This window comes from Hippocampus zosterae, chromosome 1, assembly GCF_025434085.1.
Source record: "Hippocampus zosterae strain Florida chromosome 1, ASM2543408v3, whole genome shotgun sequence".
In the NCBI taxonomy this organism is placed as follows: Eukaryota; Metazoa; Chordata; class Actinopteri; order Syngnathiformes; family Syngnathidae; genus Hippocampus; species Hippocampus zosterae.
In genome coordinates this window covers 17,039,041-17,066,801 of record NC_067451.1, presented here as the reverse complement: position 1 = coordinate 17,066,801, position 27,761 = coordinate 17,039,041, and the positions used below count along the sequence as shown (strand labels likewise).

The following is a 27,761-nucleotide window of genomic DNA, read 5'->3' as shown; positions in this document are numbered from 1 at the left end:
AACAATGTAACCCTTTGTCTTAAATGGTGAAAAAGTGTATTTTTATTGAGCCTAAAATCAAATAGCTGTGTCTGGAGCCCTGCCCTCACGTCTGTTATGTAATTTAACAACCCGTTAAGTCTTATTTGAGCTGCTTGTTTCCCAAAAGATGTCTGTCAGCAAGTCTTTCTGACTTCTGCCAAATTGTGATGCAACAGTGGGGCTAATTTACATAATAATGCTCCTGGATTTTCTCTGCACATGACTTAGCATGTATCGTAGGTATTGTAGCAGGTGTCTGAAGGGACAACCAAACAAAACTGATCTGATACACTATCATGAGCTAAAAAAGTAAGCCGAGCTGCAGCGATTGACATTAGCTTACGTTTATCAGTGTTTGCTTCTTGCGAGCAGGATTTAATTAGTCAGCAAAGTTGTCGATGAGGCGGGGAGTCGGCTGCATTTGGCGCACACGCAGATCAGACAAGTGATGAAGGTGGTGATGAAGTGCCGTCTCTAAGAATGAAAATCAATGCACGCTTTCTGTCTTTCGGGGGTTCACATTTTGGGCTCTCATTAGCTCTGCTCCCTAGATGTCATGGGAACACCGTTGTCTTGTTGAGTAACTGCTCATTTGCATGAGGCAGGATCTCCCCCTAAAAACAGGCTGATTTAATTGACACTTATCATACAAGTTTAAAAAAGAAGTTAGCGACTGTTTACAGTACAAGGTACAAGTCTTATCTTTGTGGATGTGTGTGAATAATCTTTCGAATAACCCTACATAAATAAACGCTTCCCTCATGGGCTTTGCCGGTAATAGAATGTGACAAAGAGCGAGCCTGTGTGCCTTTTTAATAAGATGCCAGGTGACATCATTAACTCACATTATGCTCCAAACACCACCAACCAACCAAGACATGCAAATTTAAACACCATGGACACCTTTTCGCAGCGTTAGCGCCTTGTTTGGCTAATCCAAGCGGACTGGTGCCTGTTCCCAAATGAGCGACAGTACATTGGAGGTATAGGCTATGGGTATGGTTTTAAATAAGGACCAGACTGTCATGAACAGTGTAGGTGTGTAAGAACGTATAGCCAGTTGCTTCATTTAGCTGCTCGCAGCACCTTGTCTTGAGGGAGCAGTTTTTTGGTACTGTATGTATGTGTGTGTGCAAATGGATGTCTGCCCACCCATCCGTATGTGTGTGTATTTCCTTAACTCTTTATGACTGTCTCCTCGGTTCGTGTTCACAGACCTGTAGTGAAAAGACATCATACAGCTACAAAACAGTTAACACGTTTGAGGTACTACATAAAAGCATATCGCTCGCCACAACGACCCCCGCTCACCAGAGGCTGAACTGGGCTGTGTTTGTTTACGGACTTGATGTGTGGCTAAAGCGCAAGGCAGTTACATTGCTGCCCATTAATAAATAGTTTCTGGAACCTGCTATTCTTGTGTACTGTACCACAAAATCTGAATACAGATGTGCCGTATCATCTGTTTCACACCAAAAAACTTGTAAGGCAATAATGGTATGCCTTGAAAAGGCAGCCCCAACCTGTTGAGTGATGTGGAAGTGAGCATGGGAGCGTTGACAGATGGTCGGCTATTTACCGGCTTTAGAGTGACGGCATCAGTTGAGGCTGTCGGCGGGCCGACTTAGAATATGTTAACTCTGTTTTGTTACTGTGTGTTTGATAAAGCTATCAAAAACCACCTGTATCTGTTTTCATCCTCCCTCTATCCTAACCAGCTGTTATGGAATACAATTCATTTTAACCAGCGGTAGTAGGCTAACAATGTTTACTTAACCGTAGGTGTGCAATGGAGTAACTTAAGACAGTTCCACTTTGCAAAAGGCACATCGCACTTTAATTTCTTTCATCCAGTGACAAATTGATCTCAGACTTTGGTCCCATTTTCTTGGCCAGTCGAGCACACAGGCTAACTCGCATGGGTGGAATTTTCTTTCTTTCTACAATAGTTCAGAGAGTACAAATCCACCAAAATTGCATTAGACAACCTGCATCACAACTTTTACTTGGTGTCACTTGGTCACAAGTCCAATCTACATCTTGTGGCCACATTGTCAGGTGCGACAGGGGCGACAGGCCGTCGGTCCAGCGGAACGACCAACAAGGCGCACGGCAGTCTGCCAAATTGCCAAACATGGTTTAGTCGATTTTTCAGCGTAAGAACCTCGACACAAAGAGACATATTTTCAGTCGGCAAAGTTCTTTCTTGACGGCAATTTGAAGCCGCCTGGCGCTCATGTTAGCACCCGCATGGGAGGGAAAAAAAATCAAAACATTATGCTTATGAAAAAGCTTTTTTGCACATATGTGCTTCTTTTGTCAACCTAATGGCCCATTCTGTTTTTGAGGGATTACCAGTACAGTGTACACTTCATGAACATTTACTACTTCTTTCATAGTCAAGGTTTTCTAAAGCCGCAGCCTTTAATTTACCTCAAAGTTGCAGCTTCAAATTAAAATGGCCAACTTTCTGTTCAATTTCATGCAACGGTCCTTGGGACATTTTCACATATCCCGTTATAACAAACACGTCGAACAAAGGTCATGTTAATTGGTGAAACCGGGGTATTTTTTTCTTGTTTTCACAGAACAATCCTCAAATTGATCATTAAACTCAACAAACTCGTTGGCTTTGGTAAAAAACGTTTTATGTTTGAACGTTCCGAGCGTCCTTCAAATGATCATTGCATTGTGATGCTAAACTCGCACCCCCAACCACTCCACCCCGTCATAGTTTAAGGAAGACATTCTATCGAGGGCAACCGATTGGGCCCATTTCGATGAATTCCTAAGTCGGAGTTTGTCATGCAATTTCCAAATAATGACTGCTTCGAAGCAAATTGGCCGACGTCCTTTTCAATTTTGAGTAAGGGTCTTTGAGACTCTTTGGTGTGTCAGCTGCGAGTGACATATCCACTGAATTTCATGTTCATGGGTTAAACTGGTGTACCTTTTTTTCCATTCCAGGGAGAAATAAAGGTTTTTTTTGTTTTATTTTTTTTTTGGTGCAGGTGCGGATATGTTCTGAACACCTAAATACCCAATATTAAAAAAAAGCCTCTCTCAGTAGCACCCTGGGCCTAACATAGTACAAAATACCATTCATATTATAAATTTCTGAGTAGCGTCTCTCCAGTGATGATCATTCATGTTGCTATCCGATGTGATACAGCATACATTGAGAGAATGATGGCATGCATTGCCAAATACTGTGTATGTGCATGGCATTTGTGTCCCTAAAGCATCGCTATTGCTAACGGATGTGTCTCTGTTTGCCTTTCAGACTTGTTCAGGGCAGCAGCCGTCACGTTGATGTTCCTCTTCCTCTAAGGTAAGTTTATCTCTGGATAAAAATGCTATGCTGCTGTAACACATGAATTTGTGTTTGGTATTTTTCGGTACAGTCCCGAGTTCCCATGTGGAACATCCTGTATTCGGTAAGAAATGGGAAGTGAAATTGTCTTGCACTCTAGATGTACTCTGTAAACAAACAGCCTCTAACAAGCAGATGCAAATATCAAACACCATTCGCGTTATTAGAGCTAAATTGTGACAGTCCAAACTTTAACTGTTGCACTTTTCCCTGTTGTGAATCCCCCCCCCCCCCCCCCCCACACCAAAAAAAAAAAACTTCCTTCCAAATGTGTATGACTAATATTCAGGAAAACATATTTCTCCTCAATTTTGAATTTCTCACAATACTTCCATAAAAGGCAACCTCACAGTGCAATTCCAACTCTGGCCTCCCTGTGCGGAGTTTTCATGTTCTCACAAACACACACACACACACACACACACGCACACGCACGCACACGCACACGCACACACGCACACGCACGCACACACACGCACGCACACTTTTCACGTATCTACACAAAGCTGCAGGTGCAATGGCAACCTTTGTGGGCGGCTCTTCAAAATAGACCAGCAAAACACCCTGTTCTTTTTCACACATTTGTCTTGTGCGAATCAGTCGCAAAGCATTTAGCGTCGCCATAAACAACATTATTTTTGGGCTGCTCATTATTACTTTACATTACTCTGCAACATTGCCATGGCAGAATCGCCTCAATAACGATGATGCCAATTAGTGTCACTTTCTTAAAAAATGCTGTAGCGGTGCACAGGTTGCTTGTATATTGGTCAAGGGTAAAAACAAAGCTGTTTATCGACACTGTAAATAACATTTGCTATTGTTGACAATAAGTGAATGTGGGTAACATGTCATTTCAAAACGCAACTCTCTGTCATTGAATGGTAAAACAAAAAGTCAGAAATGCATGTTTAAAATGCACAAAGAACTTATGAAGCTAGATTTACAGTATTTGTGTATAGTTTCATGTATTTTTTTTTCTGTGTGATAGACGGTTCTTTTTCTCCCCTGTCGTTTGTGCTCTCCCGCAATTCAGTGAATCTCCTCTACAATGAAATCATCACAACAGGGGGCTTTTCACTGTAGCAAATTTTATCTCAGATGTAAACACACACACACACAACATATGTGTGTACTCTTTATATTTATTCCAATATGTAGTGCATAAATATGAGCATACACTTATTTGACACTTCACATAGCCAATGTAGAAAGAAAAAAATGGGTCAGAAATTGCGAAATTTATGATCAGCATTCACATTCACTTATGTCATTTTCTTGCATAATGTCTTTTACAGTACTTTTCTTCCTACAGCTTTCATTTTTATTGCTTTTATCCTGTCTTCAAGCAGGAATGATTTTCGTTTCTTCACTCTTTGATCTGCAAACGTCAGTTTTGTAGCCTTTTTAGCAGTGCAACGTTCGCACTGCATCTGAAACGAACAATAAGAAATACTTCCTGGACTGCTGCGCAAGTGTAAACCAATGTGGTGGTTGCTGTTGCCATTTCCCAACGAAGTAGTAGAGGTCGCTGTGGCATGCTCAGTTTGGATTAGACTTTTGCGGAAGGCATGTTTTCCTTGGAGTGAATCTCGTTTCGAGGCAAGAGCAGAGAAAAAAAATTGTAAAATGGAACAGGGGGAATTAGGTAGGGGAGCAGAAAAATGTGAATGGCTTTCATGCATGAACATTTTTTCACACTATGGGGTATTTTCGCCCATGAAGGTTTTGTCGTAGAGGAGTTTCACTGTATTGTACCAATCCCTTTTCACATTTGAGTCTTTGTATAATTCCAACATCATTCTAATTACCTTTCTGCTGAATGTGTCGCTTGAGATAGTCCAGCTTCGGAAGCATCGGAAAATTTGCCTCCAGCTTAAGCTTTGCTGCATATTTTGCAGAGCAGACCTTTCTCACTCGAAAAAGAAAATATAACACCCAGTTTCACTGCTTGTTCTTCTATTTGCACATACTCCAACAGCCATTCCAACTTAAAAGAACCGCAGTTCATTCTTATTTTGGGGAGTTGACGTATCACGTTCACTGCCCGGTTATTTCGCCATGATAACAATTAATCATTAGCATCACTTATTGCCACCGCACTGTTATTGTGATGGAGCAGAGAACATGCGCAAGTACAGTCAATACCGTGATTGGCTGCATAGCATCATTGCATCGTATCGTGTGATTAGTTCCCTGTCACTCACTGAATTACACAGCAAAATGATACAGGAAAATAAAGACATATCGAATTCATTTGCAGTGCGTTCACTGCGCTGTATAGGTTTTCTTGTGCGCTGAGAGTGTGCGACCAGTGCGCAGTTGCGCAGCTTAGAGGGAACATTGGTTCCGTTGCATCTCCAGTAAAGATAAATCAAAATGAAAGATACTTTTCATTGTATTGCCTCGCGTCGGAAACTTCGCTCGTCTCGAAGCATAAGCCAATTTCCTAGCTGCTCCTGCTCCCAACCGGTACGGAAGAGTACTACATGATTACTCTTCCAGGCGATAGACTGCAAAGGCATGCTATATTGTATAATATCCCACGGCACGCCTGGTGTGCCGCGGCACAGGGTTTGAAAAACACCGAATTACATGATTTTTAAAAATAAAATTAAAAAAACCTTCTTAAATATATTGGGGGGGAATCTTAAAATTACTAATATGCCTGGAAATATATGAAGAGAGTAGAGCAAAAATTTACTTTTTATTTTAACTTTTAATTTTCACTTTTCCAATTGCCCATTTGAGCTTGGTCTCCAATTTGGAATCAGTCCATTTCTGGACCGCAAACTCCAAACCCATTTCTCCAGTATGTTTTTGCATTCGTCAATCGCTTAAAATAATTTAAAAATCAAAACAATTTTCCACTCTCTTTGTTTGTGTTTTTGCAAGTGTAAATTTACGACTTCAATCCTGAACAATCTCATTTTGTAGCACTGCACTCTGCTCTTGCTACAAAGGTTTTATACCAGCGTCCGATAATGGGAGCCTGAGGACTCAATTCAAAAAGCCTCTTTTTAAGATAATCTGTTCTTATCACCCTATGTACAAAACGACATGAAACGTGCAGATTGATGTTGACTGATAGGCTCAGTGAGAGGTGTTATTTAAAAATGTCTGTGTTCATTACAACTACCTTTCCTTACAACTTGGAACATGTACCAAAGGTGTTTGATCCATTTTTTTATCAGAGAAAGTCGACGGAATCAATCACAGAAATGGCGAATACGCTGCCTGAGGTTTACGAGATGCTCGTAAAAACTGATGGCTGTGGGGGAGAAAGCCCCAATGTGTGCGCTCGTTGATGGTGTACCAGCCTGCAGTTACTCGCACCAAGATATATTTCAACAGTAAATTTCCAGACGGGTTGTGAGCCTTCAATGTTGTCTCGAGATGGAAAATACATCTTTCACTTTTGGGGGGTGGGCTGAGAAGGTATGCAGGGGGAGTAACATCAGTTCTGCCATTGTCAAGATGCTCAGTTGGGAGTTTGAGGTGAAAGCTTGTTCATCACACACATTCCTGCTTTGTTCCATTCCAAAGACAGAAGCACGAAAAAAATGTACCATACTTGTAAAGCTGTACCGTAAACGGCTCAAAGGAAAAAAAGAAAACTCACTCAGCAAATGTTGACACCATGCTCTCTCTACATTATGATGGCTCAGGCAAAAACAATTCACAATTTAGTATCGGCCATCTGCCTGGGTTACACGGCTCTTTTGGATGCCATTTGTTCTTTGGAGTTTGCAATGAAAAGCCTTACATTTAACAAATAATGGCTTGTATAAAGTAAAATATTAAGTCCTGTTCAATTTTGTGCGTGGCTCATTGAGAGTGTTTTGTGTATAGATGTGCAACCAAAGTTATTTTATTTTTACTTTCTGAGAGTTCTCCAAAAAATAAAAAATAATGGTAAATAAAGATGTGTCATCCATCTGTCTGGGACACCTGCCCCAGATTGGGGATTAATTGCATGAATTTCTCTGTTTGGGTTTTGTGAAAAAGTACAAGCCCTTTGATTTTGCCCAAATGGTTGCTGCAAACCAAAACAGTCCACTCCACGATCATTTTCCTGTTATGATAGACACATGTAAACAATTTTGTGTTGATGGTGAGAAAGGTTTTGAGAACCCTTTTTTGGGTTGTTTCCATTTTCCAACAATCCTCAAAATGATCATCAAATAATGCCACGCTCCATCCACAGTGGATGGAGTATGCAAAAAGGCTTTCCAATTTAGTGTCACTTCTCTGTCACAGATAACCGTTTCCTACTGGTGATTATTCGGACAAATTCCCTAGGATGAGTTCAACGATGGCGGGCCAGTGGGCCAGTTGGTAGTGCGTCGACCTCACAGTGCAGAGGTTTAATTCCAGCTATGGCCTCCCTGAGTGGAGTTTGCATGTTCTCCCTTGCCGGGCCTGCGTGGGTTTTCTCCGGGTACTCCACTTTACTCCGACATTCCAAAAACATGCATGGCAGGCTGATTGAACACTCTAAATTGTCCCTAGGTGTGAGTGTGAGCGCAGATGTGTGCCCTGCGATTGGCTAGGAGCCGGTTCAGGGCCTATTGCTCGAAGACGGCTGGGAGAGGCTCCAGCACACCCCACGACCCTTGTGAGGATAAAGCGGATCAGAAAATGGATGGACGGATGGAGTTCAACTGTGCGAGCCCGAAGTTGGTGAATTTCTTGTTCAATTCCAGGTATGGGTCTTAGAGATTTTTTTCAGGCTTCCTTTTGTGATGGAGATGTCCAATCAATTTCCCATACACTGTATTATCAACATTGCATTTAAGCCATTAATCTCAATTGATAGAATTTGGATAACCTGTTCCTCTTGCTACTGTGTCGACTTTGTTTATTGGTTGTGAATCTCTCCGTGACATGACGGTGGTGTTAATGCACGTAGCAGGAAGTATGCTAAGAGTCAGCGTTAGAGTCACTGATGAGAGTTCCCAGCAGTGAGTTAGGAGTGAACATGCACAGGGGAGAAGCGATCAATCTCATTGATCGAACACGCTGGAATTACAGCTCATGTTCTTCTCTTTTTTTCCCCGTTTCTCTCTCTTGATTCTTAAGAGGATGACTTGGTAAGGTGCCTCACCCTTACCAATGACTCAGATACTGCTGTTGTTGCTTGCAACCTTTGTGCTGCGTGACAAAATGGTACACCCATTGTGTTGGCTTGTAGAAATTTGTAAGAGACAAAAGAGAGTTGCAACAAGAACAAAACCACGACTATGTCATACTTTGCAAATGCAAAGTGTTTTATAAGCATGCAATTGATCACAAGTATACTTTCAGTTCCAACAATGCTATATGCCTAACACAATGATATATGTGGCCACAAAAATGCCGATACACTCCAAAATCGTGCAGAAAGTCGTCCAACAATGCTAGTTACCATAAAAAGATTGATTAACGCGCAACAATGCACTTTTTGTGAATAAAATTGAATAATTCAAGAGAAAAACTAGACTTTTTTTCAAACAGCAATGTTACATTTTTTCCGATAATTGCCAAATGGTGTGACAAAAATTATACTTGTACATTTTACTGGGGATGGGGGAGTGTGCAACATTGTGCCGTTATGACAATGTACAGTAGTTTGCTCACAAAGGACCTGGAATGAAAAAGTTGTTTTGCCCTCAAAACAAAAAGAGTACATATCTTATTATCAAAACACTAAAAGGTCTTCCAATAATGCAAATGCCCTAAAACAATACATTCAGCACTGCAATGTGTATGCTCAGAAGCCAGTAGTTGACTACAATAAGTTGGCAATTAAAAGCTACGACTATACATTGTCCGAGAAATGCTATCCAACCTTTACAACCCCTCCTCCCTCAAAAAAACAAAACAAAAACATGTTTTTTTTTCTTGATTGAGGAAAATATCACTCAATTATATTTTGTACAATTCTGATTAGTGATGGGTCCAGCGACACCGATGCGTTGATGCATGCGCCGGGCTCACAGAGCAAACCAGGTGTCGGTGCATGTGCCGCTTCATTACGTCACGTGATTGACACATGAACTGCACCGGCGCAGTTTTAGACTGCATCGGCTGCGTTGACACAATCTAGGCTGCTAATTGACACATCGGCTGCGTTGATACAGTCCAGGCTGCTAATTGACACGTGAACTGCACCGGTGCAGTTTAGACTGCATCTGCTGCTTGGCACAGTCTAAGCTGCGGCACTTAGTCCAGGGGGCGTCGACTCAGTGCAGGAGGCGTTGACGCAGCAAAAGCCCGCACAGTGTATCCTAAGGAAGTGCGTCTGGCGACACGATGCCGATTGCCGAATTGCTCGAATAAAAATATATGTTTGGGCAATACGGAAAACACACTGATTATCAGAAAAAATGTGTCCATCTGTCTTCTAGCGTAATGCCGGCTGTCATATAATAGGCTATTATTATATGAGAAGTGTTTTATGAACGTCTGTACTGTACGTCATACTCCAGTTGATTGAGAGGTCCCGCCTCTAAGGGGGAGTTCCAGAAAGTGACTGCGAGTGAGCACACCGCATGTTTGATGACTGTCACGTTGCTATTAAAAGTCACATAAAACGTAAACCTTGTCTGCTGACCATCATTGCATCGGCTAGGCTAGCTTAGCTGTTGTCGTAGTTCAAAGCTTAATATGTGGCGTGGGTTGGGTCGGCGCCGCAAGTACGTGCTCGCGCGCAGAGCAGCAGACTATCGACTGCTGAGTGCTGAGACGCGCTTCACTCGAGTGACGTTGCTACAGTACGTGCATATTATGGCGCAGCTTCCGGACAAATTGTCCGCCGCGTAGAGCCATTTTGATCTCCTTTTGGAGAATAAGGTATTAATTAAAATCTCCTTGTCTCACCAAGTGCCTCTCGGATTTTTGACATGTCTTATTCCATTGTGTGTGTGTCTTCTCCACAACAGAGGAAATAGCATGCATTAAATGTAACAGACTGAAATTTAAAACAGTGGAGCATCTTATTTTTCTAAATCAAAAATTGTGAAGACAAAGCCCACAAGCATCCTCATTCACATGAATTTCCCATTATTGAAACACATTGAATGATACAATATGAAAACATGGATGTGAATGATATTGTCAAGCTTCAATGTCATCTTTATTGTCAAATCTGCTTTATGTATGACATGCAGCATGGATGAAATTTCTTCCTCTCAATCCTCAGTGCATACATGCATGTAAACATGCTCTGCATTAAACACACGCAGCTAAGGAAGGATAGCAGCTACACTATATAAAAAATACATGTAATCTGAACAGTATAGACAATATAAACAACATAAACAATGGCGCTTGTGGCTACACTGAGCTTTTAACTACCAGTCATTGGGTAGAGTGAGGTAGTGCATTGTATACACGTCATCATCAAATCAGTTTGTTCAGTCTGTCAAGTGGGTTGGCTGCAGGGATTTTGAAGGTCCAGCAGGTGGCAGTGGTCAGCGACACAGTATCGGTACAGTATGAACACAGTGTGTCATTGTGTCGACGCGCCTCATGGACCCATCACTAATTCTGATCGTAAAAATTCAATAGAATGCAAAGAATGACACGTTTTTGCAGCATGATTAAATCATTGCAGGTACTTCTGATGTACACAAAGTAACCATGGGGGTGCACTGGTCAAAAAAGGACCAGGAAAAGACAAACTATACAATAACCAAAAGCGCTTGCAAAAAAGGCAAGAAAGAAGTTAACCAGAGACTACAAAACAAAATGCCAAGAATTCAATTTGCGTACGCAAGAACAAATAACGAGAACAAAAACTATGCTTACAAAATATAGAACCCAAGGAACAAGAGCAAACACGACGAGAGCGAGAGGTCTAGAAAAATGATTGAGCCACAGCAGTAGCAAGTCAAGTCAACAGTATTTATAGAACACTTTCAAACAGCCATCACTGCATACAAAGTGCTGTACATGGAGCTATTTAACATACACAATAAGCAGTAAGACGAATCGGTAATAAAGGCGGTAGAAAGCACCAAGCAGTAAAATCAAGAACAAATCTAAGTCATGCTGAGTCGAACGCCAAAGAATACAAGTGAGTTTTGATCAAAAGAGCAAGGTCAAACAATACTCTGACAACCAGCAGAAAATTCCTTGGTCCTTAAATACCTGGTTCACGAACGACAGAATTGGCAGCAGGTGTGCACACAGCAAGTTCTCGCAGTCTGCCACCTGCTGGTAAAACCAAGAACAGGAACATGACAAAAACACTTAGTAAGTATCTTTGATTGCCAAAACGTACTGATGGGATTGAGTGCAGTGACAATCATTTGATTTTTAAATCAACACAAGCGCTTCCCAGATAACTGGGATCTCGCAAGTCATCGCTCTGTGTCTCATTTCCTCTTGTATCGATGTCCTTAAGTGAGCTTCCCCAAGCGCATGCAGGGGCGGGGTCCTTTCATATGGATCACTGTCAATGTGTCGGCGCACAGCTGATGGGCAGACCTCAGCATTAGCACTAATTGTGCTCCTGGTAGCAAAACACACTGGACAGACAAATAGTCTATACCAGGGGTCACCTACCTTTTTGAGAGTGAGAGCTACTTCATGTATGTCCTGATTGTGTGAAGGGCTGCCAAATTGATACACGTCTGAAAAGAACATTTATACGAATTACTTTTAATAATATTAGAATGTGTTGTTTTTCATACTTAATGGTTTTAAATTTCAGGCTCTGATCATCTTAAAGATGTCTCACAATGCTGCCAGTGTTTGCATTTTTAAATCATAATTTCTACTAGCAAATCACAGTCCTAGCACTGGCGGGCTATTGGTGTGGTCCTCGTGGGCTACCTGGTGCCCGCGAGCACCACATTGGTGACCCATGGTCTATACAGTGGACGCCTTGTAACAGAAATTGTGTTTGTACTTGAGCGTGAAATATTTTTTTATGTGAAATGCAATTGTCAAACCAAAAATGTTATGCTGCTTTAAGCACCCCCCCTTCAAAAAAATGCTAGTAATCTACTGTAAAAAATAAAAATAAAAAAGTTGTACAAGGAGAAAGTATTTTGGACATAAAAATGCTGTGCTCAATTACTCACCGATGTGTGCTTGAAAATACAATTGTTCAACACAAAAGGGAGTATTTTGAAGCCACAAAACACAAAATAAATATTGACAACACGGTAGATTTGGTCAGGACTGTGGTCTCCCATGTGGATGTAATATGTTGCTTTCAAAGAATTGAATTTGAGCCACAAAATGGTTCGATGAGAAAAATGTTTTATTCACAACATTTGTCACAAAAGTAAAATATTTGTATGCAAAATGGTTTACTTTTTCTCCAAGATGCTATACGTCTGTCACAGTCCCGGAAGAATCCAGAATAGAATCGGATCCCACAAACGCAGACAAGCACTGTGTGTTGGAGGAGGGAGACATCGAAAACATGCTGGATGGGGGCCCTCCAGTCCCGGTGTTGGGGATTCCTGCTATAAATATGTTGCCCTAAAAATCATATACTTGGCTTGGAAGTAAAAATTGAGTCTTCTGCCGATAACATACTATTTACACACTTCCTCCCCCAAAGGCTTTGTACTTTTGTTCCAAAAACAGAAATGCAATATTTTGCCAATAAAGCAAATATATTAGTCACAAAATTACAGGAGGGAAGAAAAATGAATGACAGGTTGAAAGTGACACACTGTGATTATTTAACGTCTTATGACAACTTCTCAAAGATGGATCCTCACTCTCAATTGAGCTGGATCCCAGTTAAAATATCCTTCATTGATTTTTGGCTCTCGGAAACACCAGTCACCACACAATACTTCCCGGCTGGGAGTGTTAAGATTGGTTGCTCTGTGTACAGTTTGATGAGCAGTGGCGGAGCTCCAGCTTCAATGGCATTCAATATTGCCATTCAAAGCACACACTTTAGATTTTACGCACAATAGACAGGGTGGGGAGGATAGATGACATGAAGGAAGGATGATAGAGGAAGGGAGTGAGGGAGGGTTGAAGGAGCGTAGAGAATGAAGGAAGGATAGAAGACTAAGAGGGAGGATAGAAGGAAGGAAGAAAGGAAAGAATGAAAGGAGGAAGAAAGGATGGAACAAAGCAAACAACAACAAAGAGAGAGTAGATGAAAATAGGGAAGGAAAGCAGGATGGAGAGAATGGAGGAAGAGAGTGAGGGGGTAGAAGGAAAAAAAGAATGATGGAAGTAACCCAAGAAAACGCTATTTTGAAACCCTACTTTGAATTTTAGTTCAATTTTCAGGTATCTTTATGGCATTGCATATGGTATGCAACTTCATGGCATATGGTATGATATGCGGTAAGTGTACATTTAATGAAATCCAAGATGCGTTCCTACTTTTGGCCACACCCTGTACAGTATACCAAAATACAATTCACTATATTTAGCCTCAAAATTGTAATGTTTGTACATGAAAATGCATCACAGCAACAAGAAAATGTATAGTAACACTTCTAACAATTGTTTAATACTGTTGAATGGGCATAGATGTTTGTTCCTGTAGTTGTTTAATGGACTGTGCGAGATTCTTCAATAAATATGCAAAGAGCACCCTGCTTTGCGAAGGCCAAGGGTATCCTGTCCGAGCATTGCAGAAGATGCTCTTACGAGTGTGCTGCAACATGGAGGCAGCTGGACCGCAGTCATTACTCAGAAAAACGACTCAGGGGGGTGTAAAGAGGGGGGGGGGGGGGGGTAAAACCCATTCGCTGGCTTGCTGCTTTCACTTGTTTATATATTTTTACAATTACTGGCCGAGAGGCTTTATTTCATCGGACACATAGACCAGACATTCTAATGGAGCACACGTCACGTGTAGTCAGGCAGAATACAATGCAAGGCCATTTAAGGGACCAAACACTGTGAATTGCTCCAAAAAGAGCACTCATAACTCCGTTAAAAATGTATACCCCCTTTGTGCACCATTGTGGGATAGGAATAGTCTTTTTTTCCGGCCAGTCATAGAGGCATTCCTCATTTGTATTAAAATTAGGGCGGTCAGAGTGCAGTGCGCATGAGTATGCGGTCATTGTGGAAACATAAATAGAGCCGCTAGGGTCAGTGCATGACATTGGCAATTAAACTACAAGCTGTCCCCCTTGCCGATGATGTAGTTGGCCGTGCATGTGACATGGGCAATTGCACTTCCGATCGTGCGTCTGGGTGGATATTAGCCCCTACTAGTCAGTACTCCCAAATATCGAGACACGTCACTAAGTTGGCAACGCCGCATACACAAATAGAGGTTCTTCCATGCGGCACATCAAATAAAAGCATATCTTTCGAAATAAAAGCAAAGCATATTTTATACTGTATTTTCATTTCATGGTCACAGTCAAAATTTGTGGTTGGGCCATTTGTGGCCCCCCCTCAGACCAGACTTTGCCAAGTTCTGCTGAAAACGTCTCAATAAGCCATGACCAAAAAGACACAGGAGGTATGCCATTTTGGTTTGAAGCGGCCATTTTAGGGACAATTAGACTATTTCTAGGTGTTCTTGAGAGACAAACTCATCCCAACATGAGGATTATAAACCAACTCCCTTTGCAATTTCCCTCCCGGTGAGGTTGAGAGCTGTGAACTGGCCACGGCAACACATTCCTTGTAGAGGTGATATGTGCTTGTTTGAGTCCGCTGCAATGACTAAAAAACAACACCTTCATAGCAGTCTCTGCAAGGACACGGTGTTCACTTTATACATTTTAGAATTATTAGAGTTTATCGGAATAATCTCGCGCCACCTTACCTCTCTGAGCTCATCCGCCCCTACACACCTGCCCGGCGCCTCAGGTCTGTGGACCAGACTTTGTTAGAAGTACCAAGAACTAAACTGAGGCTCAGAGGGGATCGAGCCTTTTCTGTTGCTGGTCCCTCTCTCTGGAATGACCTCCCACTGAACATTCGGCAAGCCTCCTCGCTGCCCATCTTCAAAACCCTCCTCAAAACTCACTTGTATTCTTTGGCATTCGACTCAGCATGACTTAGATTTGTTCTTGGTTTGACTGTATCGTGCTTTCTACCGTCTTTATTACCGATTTGTTTTACTGTTTATTGTGCACGTTAAATTGCTCCATGTACAGCACTTTGTATGCAGCGATGGCTGTTTGAAAGTGCTCTATAAATACAGTTGACTTGACTTGACTAGTGAGTCTGATGGATATCATATGTAAATCAAGCTCATGTACTAAAAACAAATCAGAGACACTACATTTTGAGGCATTTAAGTTTTCATCATTGTGGGCAAAGCCACCAAGTTTGGTGATTTGACATGTTTTTTATTACCGAGAAAATTTTACAACTGGCCGTGACTTTGCTTTAAATATAAAATCCATATTACAAAAAATAAAATGCTGTACTTGTTTATGTGGATTTATTGTGTTTGACTCAATGCACACACCACACCGTGCATCCATGAAAACAAGATGATAAAGTGGGAAAATAAATGTGCGGCCATGAAGTTGAAATAATTAAAAAAGAAAGAACAAGAATAAAAATAAGATACTCCATAGCTCAGGATGAAGTTGGCTTTTTTCCCCCTTGCCGTGAGGTCAGAGCACCCTTCAGAATTATTTCATTAAGATGAAAGCACGTCAGAAGCCAATTAATCATCCTAACGATGCGTCGCTGTTGTGCTCTGGGAACACACACACACACACACGAAATAAATAAATGGGAGATAACAGGGCAGTGGTGAGGAAAAACATCCACTCAATGTTTTTTTTTTCACAGCTGTTATAAATCAAGGACCTTAACTTGCACCAATGTATATTTCACATACTCTTCTACAAAATACATTTCCAATAGCCTTCACCACGGCATACAGCCCCATCGTATTTGGTCTACCCACATTGAATGTACGGTACCATATTTAGATCATACTTGATGTACTGTACAGGTATATGCTCCTCAAATGTACTATACATAATTACACCACAATGTATGCATTGTACGTACTGCTAATTGACCATATTTACATTCTGTTGGGAGGTCTATATACACATTATGAACCATATTTAAAACATATCATCAAATATACCATATTTACATGCTATTAAATTGCTGTGCATCTGTGGTGTATCATTGTACATTATATTTCATGTCTACAGATTTCATGTTCCATATTTCATCGAACATGTACCTTTAATGTACCACGTTAATATTTTCAGTGGTCAACTACAAACTGCGATGCTGTGTTTAATGTTGATGGCTCCACAGTGCGCCCAATGGGCTTGCAAATGCGGCCAACTTTTCTATGCTGGTTAAAAATTTCATCCGGTCGCACTAGCTTGAGCGCATGTTTTAATGATCCTACCCATACTTTGGGGGGGAAAATACAGCGAAGGCCCGAAAACTCTGTCTATCTGTCTGCGCGCACGAGGCGAAGCCAATGTGTGACGTGTGTCATGTTCAATAATTCCTGTATTATTAAAATAATAAATATCCAAGTCTGGATGTGTAATTTGCCACGTTGACGGATAGCTGACTTAACTAGCATTGTCAAAAGCAATCTAAGTAGTACCCTTATAGTATTTTGTTGGACTAATACAAGTGAAATACATTATAAGTACTGTAATGTAATTTGAAGTAACAGTGCCATGGTGTTTCTAACACCGTCCCCAAATATTTAACAGTGGTCTGTTTGAATGTATGTAACCCTAACGTAGCATATTGTGTATACACAATATTTAGTGAGATACAGACTAATGAGATTATTGGTTATTGGTTTCTACATATTTACGTACATTATATTTAACGGTGAATGCCTATCTTCCCGGTGGGCACGTGACACCAATTTTACATCAATTTGATGTTGAAGATTTGATTTGGATGTCACACTGATGTTGAATTGACAATTTAGATGCCCACTGGGTGAACATAATATTTAAGGGCCTGTACACAAACTTGTGCATATCCAAAGTAGGCCACATTGGGAATTGCATAACTTGAAGCATGAACTGCCCTCCGAAGATGAAATGAGCATATCTTTTCAAATGAAATGAGCCCATTATGAACATGTTTGTTTGTTTTCCAAATCACTTAGAAAGAACTGGCCAATACAATTGATGACTCTGATCGCGTAGCAAGAGAGGAATCAATGCTATTCCTATTATAATGAGAAGTGGAGCAAAAGCCCACGTTGGCTTCCAGTCACGTCCCCACTATCGATTGTTGTGTGTGTGTGTGTGTGTGTGTGTGTGTGTGTGTGACGTGTGTGTGTGTGTTGGGGGTGGGGGGTAGTTTTGTTCCAAAGCCAGCTTTTCAGCCCATTACGCTCCATTCACCTCTCTTGGCCATCTCCATCATCATTAACACTTGCCAGGTAATGACATTGAGTGGGCGGATAATAGGAGCCAGACGATGGAGTCACTTATTTCTTTTCCGCATTACGCAAACCAACGACTTGTGCGGCTGGGAGATGGGTTACAAAGGTTCATTGGGTCAAAAGACCGAGGTAGTGTCGGCACGTCACCATCGACAACATGAAAAACACACATCGGTTTGTGCTTTTATTGTGAAGCCTTAACCCGTGACACCAAGTGCAAAGCAGAGCACATCGCTGGTAAATGAGGCCTCATTCCAATTGACCTGCAAGTGTTACGTTGTGTAAACACCCAGCAATCCACTGCATGAGGGCACGACATACACAAAATGAACAAATGCGCTGATTAGACAATCAGCGCATTTGTGCCCCCCCCCCTGCACACACACACACACACACACACACACACACACACACAAACACTTCTTAGTTTGAAGATAGAGATCAGGTGTTCAGTTCAGTTTAGGTTTGGGCAACTTCATTCCCAAATTTATCTTCTTATCTTGGACTGATGAGCTTCTATAGTGAAAAGAAACAAGATCCATTTTGCACAAAATGGATGAAGTGAGGGACTGTAAATGACCCCATACTGTAAACAAGTTATGCAATTGGATGCCTTTTAAAGTACAGTTCAGTGCTTTCTTCTCAAAAATGTCTTCACCTAAAGATGGAGTTTGAAAGTTTTTGTGAGTTTGCATCTTTTCACCATGCCTGCGTGGGTTTTCTCCGGGGACTCCAGTTTCCTCCCACAAAAACATGCATGGCAGGCTTATGGAACACACAAAATTGTCCATAGGTGTGAGTGCAAATGGTAGTCCGTCTGTGTGTGCCCGGCGAGTGTCTGGCAACCAGTTCAGGGTATCCCCCGCCTACTGCCCAAAGACAGCTGGGATAGGCTCCAGCACAGCCGCGACCCTCGTGAGGATGAAAGGATTAGAAAATTGATGCTTGGATGGACGGATTGATGTTTTTTTATCACACCGAGTGACATTGTAGAACCATGTAAAATTTAATGGTTGACCTATTACAGGGGTAGGGAACTCCGGTTCCTCGAGAGACATATCCTGCCCGTTTTAGATCCCACCCTACTCCAACACACCTGATTCAAATCATTAGCTCATCAGCAAGCCCTGTAGAGGCCTGAAACAATCATGAACAGTTGAATCAAGTGTGTGGAGTAGGGAGGGATCTAAAACAGGCAGGATATGGCTCTTGAGGAACCAGAGTTCCCTACAGCTGACCTCTTAAAATGGTAAATGGCATCAGTCGTGCCCTTTGGTCACAAATCACCTACAGTATGTTTGACTTCAACTTCTTTCATGAACCGAACGGTGCAGAATAGAATCTTGGTTCACTTACTAAACAAGTGATGGACACCCCATATCAACCTTTTTATGTACAGTATTTTTCCCAAGCATTTAATAAGTTAATGATGGAGTTAGGTGTTGTTGGGGAAGAGAGTCGTCCTTACTCTTCCTTCGCATGTTCGTTCATTTCGGACGATGAGGATCTTGGTTACATAACTATAGGCTGGAGCCGATGAACAGTACCTTCAAAGGTTTTATTTGCAGAATATTCTGGGCACCCGCGGTGTACAGACAATGGCTGGGGATCACGAGTGCGCAGGTGTAAGAGATTCACAACACATTTATATCATCAGAGGGGCAGTTCCGAAACTTATGACGTGGCATCTGACTCGGTTTCTCTTAAACTAATGAGCTTGTATTAAGTGGTGTTTTCCAAAGGTGTGTGTGTCTCCACTAAGGGAGTACTGATATCATCAAGTGATTGATGATTCAAGGGTGCAAGGTCTACTTGCAGGCATGATGTGTGTGTTCTCATGCTGACATGGGATCGTTGTAAAACATGGGTAGAATACACACTTCAGTGTTGAGTTTCCTTGTGTTCAGATCTGACGCCTTGTGTGTAGACCGATCTTAAAAGAGGATGCAACAAATGGTAGCGTGAGTAAAGTAGCTGTTCACACAGCTGCCTCGTTCCCTATTGCCCTACAAGTGAGTTGCGACCAGTCTGAGGTGAGGTCAGCCTTTCGTCGCAAGTCAACTCGGTTAGCAAGGAGATGATAAACTTTCAAGAGAATGGAGCGATGAAATAAAACACCTACATTCAGCACTCATATCCATTTCCTATAAAATAACAAAAAAGAAATGAATAGAAGTTGAAGTTAACGTGTTTTTTTTCATGTTCTCCTTAATGACCTAAAACACTAAGTGCTTCTTGGAAAAGCAGCATGACATATCAGCAGGGTAACATCAGAATAAACGAGTGCAACCTTAAAAATAAATCCAAGCAACCATATCATACATCTTATTACAACATTTCTATATCATTACACAACTATGAGCCTATTAAATTAAGCAATTTGCCGCCAGCTTTCCCTTTGGCTAAGGGTGGGGTGAGGAGACTCCACTGCAGCTTCTACATTACCGTAAGACTGTCATCATTAATTTAGACCTTTCGTTTGAAGAGAAACTTTTTTCACATCAATAGTCTCCAAGAGGTGATTGTAGGAGTTTTTTTGGTTGTCTGTTAAAAATAAATAAATAAATAATGATGCATTCATCTGCCAGGTCATCGGTGGAGAAATTTTTCGAATAGGCCTGCAGGCAACTCGCAAAAAAAGCATTTGGTCATGTCATCTGATCTCACACTTGACGTGTAGTCAGGCAATTAATTAAGTCCAATTTATTAATATAGCCTTTAGTCAACAAAGGGCTTCACCAGTCCACAGTTGACAAATATCATCAACATCCCCTGATCTTAACCCCACAGGAGGCCACGGAGAAACTTAACTCATTCACTCCCAAAGACGTTTTTAAACGTCTTTTCAGACTTGGTCTAGAATTGGGTGGTACTGAATGAGTTAAAAAAAGCGACCCAAATATTGAGGTTCAGAGTCCACCATACACGGTTACAGGTACCTGAATTTCAGAGAAAGTCAGAAAGCGCTACAGTCTGTCATGAACCTACGCTAATGCAGAAGAGGTCATGTAAACATGCACAACCATATATACAGTATCACACTATTGATTGACAAACAAGAAGTACGACAGTAATCGAGTGTGTCTTCCTGTGCCCTGTGAGCTTGCATTATAAAACCCCTGCGCAAACGACAGTATCGCACACAGTTTGAAACCTCAAATTGGTGCCAATACTGGGACCATTAGAAACACTTGTGGTTCTTGAAGAGAAAACTAATGCAAAACAAAAAGCAGGGGAGTATTCTTGACCAAGTGATTCGGATGATTCATACAGTGAGAGGGTGTACCACTATCCCACAATTTACACTTTATTTCAGTACGTTATCATTTCAGTTGTGAGACACACAAGAAGAAACAGTGCAAAGGTGTGTAATTTGGCCATATACTAGGGTAGAGAAAGAAAAAAAGGCTGCATCATCTACGAGACAAACCTCAAAGCCAGTAAAGGATATATTCCATTTCCGGTGAACTTCTGTGCCTGTTGTCTCCTTTGTCTATGTTGTTGCATCACCATGCCATGGTGTTTCTTACACAGGGCATTATGCAATTTCTCAAAACCTCACATGTTTGGGGTTTGGTAAACTGAGGATTCCGTGTCCAGTATGTCTAAATAATCAATCAAAAAGTCACTTTCCCAAAATATCTCCCCTTTAATTGTAGTCAATGTGACTTTACAGGAGGGGTGGACTAAATGGACCAAATGTAAATATATTTAGTTGCTGATCTATGCAAATAAAGAATAGAAAGTGTACTGGTCTTTGTTGGGGGGCCCTATATTGATTTTCAGGCTGCTAAATCACAGAACCTTGACCGTGCTGTGATCGATTTGAAGGGTCCCTGCCGAAATGGCAACTGGTAGTGCTGAAGAGAAGAACAGCAGACATGTCAGGAAATGAATTAGGGTCTTCTTCCACGCTGACTTTTTTTCCTCCACTATATCATTCTCCGGTCGGTTGGAGTCGCTTAAGATTGTCCATGAGGAAAGGTCAAGCTTAAGAGATTGCATTTGTCACAGCTGGGATCCCTCGCTAAACGACGACCGCATCTCGTCGACGTGCGGCCAATTGAATGAAGGAGCTGACATTTTGATGTGCGTTTATCCTCAACTGACAGAAGTTTGGGGATCAGGTTAAATATCAAACATCACCCTAGCAGCTGGTGCTTGCATACAACTAGCCAGGTTGCAGGTGAATGGTGAATTCAAACCACTGAACAAATTGGTGGCAGAAGTGGGATTCAGTTAAAACTACAGTGAAACTCCGAAAGAACGAAACCTACATGGGTGAAAATACCCCCTAATGTGAAAAAAATCTTCATGCATTAACACCATTCCCATTCTACTGCCCCACCTGCGACGAAAAAAAAACCCTGTTGCGTTATACGAAATCATTTTCTCTGCTCCATTCTTGCGAAGACATTCACTACAATGAAGTCTAATCACACAGCGACCTCTAATGTTTCGTTCGGAAACGGCAGCAGCAACCACCACACTGGTTTACATAGTGAACAATGTTTATTTCGGTCACAGCTGCGAGTAGTGATGGGTCCATGAGGCCTCATGAGGCGTGTCGACACACTGACACACTGTGTTGATACTGTGCTGATACTGTGTCACTGACCACTGCCACCTGCTGGACCTTCAAGATCCCTGCATCCAACCCACTCAACAGACTGAACTGACTGATAATTTTTTTGTATATTGAACATATAAAATATACAATTCGGTAATAAATTGGCAAAAAGTGAAGGTAAGATATAAAAAAAGGAAAATAGTCATCATTACAAATATGTGTTCAAAGGAGTAGAAAGAAGTAAAAAAAAACCTAGAGTCCTACCCCTTCTTATATATGAATTGATCATTTTTCAAAATAGAAAAGAAAGTCTACATATCAACAAATGCTTTTACCCTTATGTATGCTGTACTTATACATTTTTACAACTTTAGGTTTGTATATGCAGTACATACTCATTGGAGCACAAGTATATGTCGATTTTCTCATATTCATAATGGATGCTACATTTCATTAATATATTAAATAATCTCATCAATGTATTCCTGATGTATTGCTATATTTCATGGGTGTATCGAATTTATTAGCTTAATTCTGATTTGTGTAGTTGTCTTGTACTACTCTCAAATTCATTTTTAATCTCAGCAAGAGAGTTACTCATTTTACTGGTCCGTTTCAGAATCATTCCATAGATTTACACCCATTACAGATACACTCCTTTGCGTGATGTTTGTTCGTGTTTTGGATTTTTCTGTATAGGTTAGTACCCCTTAAATTATGACAACTTTCTCGAATTTTAAAAAGCTTCTGGATGTTTTGGCAAAGGAGGTTATTGTGTGCTTTGTACATTAATTGGGCGATTTTCAAGTCAACCAGGTCATGAGATTTCATTGTTTAATTTGATAAACAGTGGATTTGTGGGTTCCGTCTATTTGGAGCCAGTGATTGTTCTGATTGCTTTGTATTGTAGTTTTAAAACAGTGTTTTACTGGCATTTCCCCATATTTCCACACACTAGGTCAAATATGGAAGTAATAAAAGTGTGTACAAGGATTTTATTCAGCACATCCTTAGTTTTGGGAGGATCCCTATGGTTTGGGATATTTTTCTTTTATTATCTATTATGTAGCTGCCAGCACGGTTTTGCATCTACAACTGTTCCAAGACATTTTCATAAGGTCATTCATCGATTTGATGAAGTGTATACAATATCATTCACATCCATGCATTCATTTTGCAACATTCAATGTGTTCAAATAATGTGAAGATCATTTGAATGAGGATGCTTGTGGGCTTTGATTTCACATTTTGAGAAAAATAAGATGCTCCAATGTTTTAAACTTCAGCCTGTTGCGTCCTTTACAAGCAATTTCTCCTGCTGTGAAGAACACACGCTCACAAGGGACGGATGTGGCTGGCGTACAAAGGAACTCCTTTGCGAGGTGGGAGAGGTTTGGGAAAGAAGTGTGTTGGTCCTTCCAGTACAGCTGCTTCCTGGAACCTTGATTGTCAAACATGGAGTGGAGAGTCAACCAATAATTACTGATTGTCAATCATCAACATAGCAACCGTGAAAAGATGAGAACGTTTGTATACCTGGCGCAATACCGGGTGTATCGCGAACTTCATTCTCATGCTTGGCCCGATAATGCCTCAGCATGGTGGAGGTGCTTCTGTTGGCGAATTGACTTGGCAAATTCGACATTTCACCTGTAATGACATGTGAATAAGAAGTAACTAAGAGTTACCTTGAAATGTATTCGGATTGGAATGGTACAACACGTCAATAATCTGAGAGGCACTCGGCGAGTGCCTCTCGCCGAGAGGCTCTCGGCGACAGAAGACGATTTGAATAAATAAATAAATAATACCTTACTCTCCAGGACATCAAAATGGTCCCACACGGCGGATGATTTGCGTCTCTGCTCCATAATCGGCAAGGAAGGCAAGGCACGAACACGAAGTCTGCACTGACACGAGCTTCGACAAGCGAGCGTGAGTGAGGTCTGGCTTGTTTCGGCAGGTGTTCCTTATAAACACTGTGTGGCGGGCTTTTGCTGCGTCAACGCCCTCTGCACTGAGTCGACGCCCCCTGGACTAAGTGGCGCAGCCAGTACTGTGCCAAGCAGCCGATGCAGTCTAAACTGCACCGGTGCAGTTCACGTGTCAATTAGCAGCCTGGACTGTGTCAACACAGTCGATGTGTCAATTAGCAGCCTGGACTGTGTCAACGCAGCCGGTGTGTCAATTAGAAGCCTGGACTGTGTCAACGCAGTTCACGTGTCAATCACGTGACGTAATGAGCCAGCACATGCATCGACACGTGGTTTGCTCTGTGAGCCCGGCGCATGTGTCAATGCATCGGTGTCGCTGGACCCATCACTAGCTGCGAGTTTCCTGAATGCAACATACTCATAGCTGCTCTGCAATTGGCTTACAGAGCATCATCCTGGCCTCCGATTGGCCAAGAGGGACCTCACTGTCTATGTGTGTAGATACTGAAGCTAGATCCGTAGAAGATAGATTGGAATGCATCTGATTAGCTGCTCAGAGTAAATCGCTTATGGCTCGACGGACATTCAAATAAATGAGCGTTTCCTTGTATTACAAGCTAATGAGAGAGAAGCGCTCAGTTAGCGTAAGGTTTTTAGCCATCCAGAGCTAACTATGGCCATTGGGGACTAGGAAGCGTCCCGTGGCTGGCTAAAAAGTTCATTGCATGACATTAGCTGAGAAAGCCGTCTTGGGTGGCGATTGAGGGAGGTTGAGTTAGAGACAGTGAGATGGTAGAAAGAAAAGCAAGAAGTCCAAGAAGTATTTGTTATTGTTAGATTCAGACAAGCATGGACATTGCATTGCTAAAATGGCTCCAAAACGGACCTTTGGATGTCAAACAGCTCAGACAAGAAGATCCAGCTGATGCTGGAAGAGAGGGTAAAAGTGATTAAAATGAAACACGAAGCAAAATAAAATACATTATCCAAGAAATAGATGTAAGTGAAAGTGAATGCTGATCGTAAATTTCACAATTTCTTTCCCTTTTTTTCTTTCTACACTGACAGTATGAAGTGTCAAATAAGTGTGTGCTCATACTTATGCACTATTGAAATTAAAATAAAGAGTACACATACGATTGTGTGTGCATGTACACATACATTTGTGTGTGTGCGTTTACATCCGAGATCAAATTTGTTACAGTGAAAAAAACGCTGTTGTGAAAAATTTCTTGCTGCAAACATTATTTTGTTGTAGAGTTTCACTGTACAACCGGAACGTAGCACCTTAAATAAAGTACATGCGTACTGATCTTCATCACCTTTACCATGTTTTAACTGTGAGCGAATCCACACGATTGGGAAAAAAACCCCACTCCTTACACACCCCTGCTCATAATCGTATCTAAGAGACATCCAACACTCAGGCCTTGGCTGGACTTTAATCACAAGGGAGAACATGCTCAAATTTGACCAGGGGCCTGTCACGATTCGGTCTAACCGAATCAAGTTTTGGAACCCAAAAGTGTAGACGCCAGACAAGGTCTCCGAAGCAAAACATATTTAATGTAAAAAAAAAAAAATCACACCGACAAAGTAGTAACATAAACTGCTGGTCAAAACAAGGACCAGAGGGCACAAAAAACGAACAACAAAAAGCGCTTGCACAAAAGGCAAGGGAGGAAAATAAGGATCGCGAAGACAAACAAAAACAATGTATCCAAAATACAGGCAAGAGAAAGCCAATTCACAAAATAAAATCCAATACTTACAAAACCATTGGTACCAAGAGTTCAAGAGCGAAACACGACGAGATCTATAGCAAAAATAGTCTACGGGCAAGGAAGCATCAAGGCATAACAATATTCCGACAACCAGCAGACAGATTGTTGGTTCTTAAATACACAGTTCCTTGATTGAAAGATTGGCAGCAGGTGTGCAGCCAGAAAGTCTGCTCAGTCTGCCACCTGCTGGCCAGGCCAAGGACAGGAACATGACAGGGCCCGCTTCAGATCACTCGACCATTCATGCAAGTCATCCATCATATGGGTAAAGTGATTTGTGGTTTTCATGCTCTTTTAAAAAGCTTAATAATTCTGTAATGCCTTGGTATTTGGAACTACCAAAGTTGTCCAATTCTCAAGAGAGGCCACAGTATGTTTTTTCCCTTGTATGTGTGATTATAATTGCTTGTTGAAATTGGTAATTGTTTTTTGCGTTTAGCTGGAGGCATTCCATCACTCGAAGCGATAAAAGCATTGTTTCCCAGCAAGGACAAAAGGTAATTGAACATGTGCGAACACCTCCTGTGTCATAATGATCAAGCCCTCTATCCTAAGTGACAATAAGTGCATCGACAGAATCGAACAAACCCAACGTCAATATAAAAGTAGTACAGTATTGGGGCAAAGAGGTTTATTAGTGGCTATTCTCTTTTTTAATTTTTTTATTTTTTTATTGTTAATACCTGTAAATCAGTACAAAACGTCACGTTAAATTCCTTTGGCAAAGATGTAATCCTCACATCGAATCAAACATTAGACATTCTTTGCCATATTTCATTATTTCCTTCAAAGTGCTGCTCGGGCAGAAAAAAAGAAGAAAAAAACCATTTTTAATAGATGTCAACATTCATCAAGTTAAATACCAGAGAAGAAAAATCATATGTTCATGTGCCACACAAATAAACATTTACAGAGGCGCTAAGCTCAAGAATAATTCATTATGTCATACGGACACATTACACTGTGACACACATGTAACTCATACCATTTTTTTGGTACTTTGGCTATTAAGTACAGGTACCATGCACTGTATAGCACGTTGCGGATTTATTAGAGGGATTCTTATTGTCTGGAAACCAGTATCCCATTAGCACCATCGCCAGCACCCATGAAATTGAAGTTTCATGAGCCTGACTCTGAAGAGGCGATTAAAAAAAAAAGAAAAGAAAATTGTGAGGTGTGAACATGTTTGCACAGTGGTCATTTTGCTCAGTTCTTCAGATGATGGGCCCTGATAAGTGAGGACAAAGCAAAATTCACGGCCTGTTTGTCAACGTACAGGGTTGTGCATGACCATTTAATGGCAGTCTTCCCCCTCCTTATGGGAGAGCGTGCATATAGTGAAGTGCAGAGGCAGATGACAATGGTTAGAACAAACCTACATCAGACTATAGACCAAAGTCAAATATCGACTTGTACAACTACTATTACGGCACACAAGTGGTGGGACTCCCCAAGTGAGCCTTGTACGTCCATTCCACATTACTTTCACATAACTATGATCACCTGGAACAACCATTAACCTTTTTCTTGTTGAATATCCAGTGCAGGTCTCAACTTGTTTTTTTTTTTTTTTTGTGTTTGTTCAATTTGTTATTTAGATGACTAGGACGGATACACCAAAACAGTTATCTCTGAGGTGTCTCAAAAGATCACATGCTTCATGTTGGGGCGCACAGAAAATCGCTGATAGTCTCCCGTTAAAAGTGTGACATGCTTTTTTTACAAAAATAGAATAACTGAAAAT

The 27,761-nt window shown here is 41.3% G+C and overlaps 1 protein-coding gene across 1 annotated transcript in view; it reads left to right on the top strand.

Annotated features, from left to right (window-relative positions):
* Positions 1-27,761, top strand: part of lingo2 (leucine rich repeat and Ig domain containing 2) — a 210,572-nt gene that overhangs the window by 40,544 nt on the left and 142,267 nt on the right. Inside the window, exon 2 of the mRNA XM_052064755.1 lies at positions 3,305-3,352. The gene's annotated coding sequence lies outside the window, so the exon portion shown is untranslated. The remainder of the gene's footprint in view (positions 1-3,304; positions 3,353-27,761) is intronic.